Source organism: Nerophis lumbriciformis, linkage group LG22, assembly GCF_033978685.3.
Source record: "Nerophis lumbriciformis linkage group LG22, RoL_Nlum_v2.1, whole genome shotgun sequence".
NCBI classification, from domain to species: Eukaryota; Metazoa; Chordata; class Actinopteri; order Syngnathiformes; family Syngnathidae; genus Nerophis; species Nerophis lumbriciformis.
The window spans coordinates 18,484,152-18,487,458 of NC_084569.2; positions in this window are offsets into that span (position 1 = coordinate 18,484,152).

Below are 3,307 nucleotides of genomic sequence, written 5' to 3' on the forward strand. Positions count from 1 at the left end.
TTTAAAGCAATGCAGAGTCTTTTACTATGTTGAGTTTGCATGCTTTTAAAATGACAATGATGAGTTCAAAAATGTCTGTCTTTGCAGTACCTAAATTATGATTTCCCAATCAAATGAATAAATATTATTAAAAAAAAAAGGTGCCTTGTCAGCAACAACACTGTCCCCTTGTCCTGCAGGAAAGAACCTAGGAAAATTTAATTTTTGTCATTTTAATTTTTATGGCATTAACTCATGTTCTCAAGGCACTTTTCATGTTGTAGAAGCATGTTTCTCATTGTCATCCCATTGGGTTGAGTTTTGAAGTGTATTTTTTTGAGGGTTTTTAAAATGGCAATTGGTTCAGCCATTGGTGGTGTCAGGTCTATTTTACGGAGGCTTAAGCCTCAAACTTTTCAGTTTTACTAAATGCAGGAATATGAATTATAAAATAACCTATTATTTTTCACTATTACTCATTTGAAGACAGTACTTAATATCCGTTCCATCAGTAACACCCGCATTACTGTATGGAAAACCCAGTCCACTTTTTCACTGTTACCTTAGCAAGATCGAGCAGGATGTTAAGGCTAGTTCAGTGCGTTGAACACTGTTAGGTTATCCAATTCGGCTTTTTTTTTTTTTTTTTTTTTTTTGGTCAAATCTGATTTTTGTATAGGCCACATTACAAAAAAGTATGTCCAGACTCCAATGTGAATGCATACTGACCCGAACACAGACTTGGCAGCAGGCCCGGCCCTAACCAATCTGGCGCCCTAGGCAAGATTTTAGGTGGCGCCCCCCCACATCGGCAGTGAAGTGTATATACTCACAAGAAACCGAATAGCTTTGTCTTTGACTTTTTTTTACTTAAAGAAAGCAAATTAACAATCAGAATAGTTAACAAGATTAAAAAAAAGATATGAATAAATAAATGAATACAAAAAATGAATATATGAAATACAATATTTTTTACATACATAAACACAAAATAAAACGTGTCAACAAGTTGCATAAAATAAATTAAAAAATACAATATAAATAAGGCACTGCACAAAACAAGATATGAAACCAGTATGACTTTAACAACTATATTACAAAAAAAGGGTATCCTACAGAGTTCTCTATTTGTGCTTTTTAATAGAGATTTTTAGAGCAACCCACATGTTGGGGTACATTTCTGCCAGCTTCTTCTCATGCAGGAAGGTCAAGAGTTCCATGTTTGTCATGTTCTTTGATGGCAATGGTGGGAAATTCTGCATTTCCATTGCAAGTTCTGTGCCATTAATGTCCAGCTGGCTGTCATGGGTCAGAGTAGTACTCAGGGCTGTAGCAGCTCTTCTTTTTGTAAGTTGTGGAAATTGAGGAGTACTCCAAACTTGTCATTCACCTCTCCAAGGCTCTGAAATCTCTCATCAAGTGAAGAGATGGCTGTATGTTTTGCTGCTGCAAAACTGGTGGGTTGTGCTGCTGAAGTGGCGGCAGCAGCGGTAGATGTGGTAGATGGCCCAGGGGTGGGATTTAGAAACTTCAACAGTGCATCTGAAGAAAGGAGTATGTGACACCATTGAGTATTACAGTTTAATAATAAAAACATATGATTCCAGGAATAAAATGAAATGATATAATATAGATGAAAAACCAAAGAGATATATGTATGATGTTAACTGATATGCAAATTAGATTAGATTCAATTTATTGTCATCATTACAGTGAAATGCTGAATAGCAGAATGCAAAGTAACAGTATCATATATTATATGAGAATGTTATGTTATGATTACCTTTAACCGAATCACAGCAGTGCTTAAATTAAAAAACAGCATTCCCTCTCATGTGATATTGCTTAATTAACATTATTGATGTGCACTTTAACAACTAGGCTTACAACTATACCTAATATATAAAGGGGTGGAAAAGTGACTATTACCTGCAGGGCAAACATTAGCTAACCAGAAGGCAATAACAATGTAAACAAAAAACACCTGCTTAAAAGATCTAATACAAATGTCCCTGAGGAATGTAAGGTGGGAGTACTGTAATTACCTAACGTTACATTATTATTTTCCATAACAATTTAGCCCCCTCCACAATATTAACCCGACGTTAAAACAGAACTAGCTATTTATTGATTAGCAATTGCCGAATCATGTAACATTAGCTTAATGCTAAAAAGCCAGCTACTATCACATTCTGTAAGAGACAAATAATTTCATGTAGGCTAGCGTTACCTACCTGCTACCTCTGTCTTTTTCTCGTTTCTCCTCCTCTTCTTTTCTCTTTTTTCTTCCCTGGGCACCTGACAGTTTTGGCCGTTTTGACATCTTGTGTTGATTTTTTGATGTGGTGACATCCAAAAAGAGTCATGATACGGGAAGGGAGGGGGCGCACCGTGCGGGGGGGGGGGGGGGGGGGGGCGTAATGTTGTAACAAATAATATTTCTATTAAATAGGCTTTACTTTACATTTTAATTAACGTGGGGTTATTTTTTGTATTTAGAAATAATAGTACCAACTTTTTTCTTTTTCTTTTTTTTTTCTCCAACATTTGTGGCACTGGCGTGGCGCCCCCTGATGGACGGCGCCCTTAGCATTTGCCTATACGGCCTATGCCACGGGCCGGCCCTGCTTGGCAGTATGACGTCCTGCGGTGTTTACTGAAGTAAACATGCTTCAATACTAGTCTCAGTACTGGCACATTTGTGGCTATTTTAAGGATTCTGTGCAATCAAAGGCCTTGTTTACATTGCAAATCTGATTATTTTACCCTCAAGTGATATATATATTTTTTTGCCATCTAAACTCTTCAAAGTGATCAAATCTGATCTTTTGGCATCAGTCAGGCCACATCAGGAGGTCGTCCTGAATCTGAGTATCTGATCTTTTCAAATGTGAATTCAATCAAAATGCAATGTGACTTTTTTTTCCATCAGCTTAGGGCGAGCTAAGTCCAGAGGTGGGTAGTAACGCGCTACATTTACTCTGTTACATCTACTTGAGTAACTTTTGGGATAAATTGTACTTCTAAGAGTAGTTTTAATGCAACATACTTTTACTTTTACTTGAGTATATTTATAGAGAAGAAACGCTACTTTTACTGCGCTACTTTTATCTACATTGAGCTCGCTACTCGCTACTAATTTTTATCGATCTGTTAATGCACGCTTTGTTTGTTTTGGTCTGTCAGACAGACCTCCATAGTGCCTGCGTTTCAACAAATACAGTCACTGGTGACGTTCACTCCATTCCACCAATCAGATGCAGTCACTGGTGACGTTGGACCAATCAAACAAAGCCAGGGGTCACATGACCTGACTTAAACAAGTTGA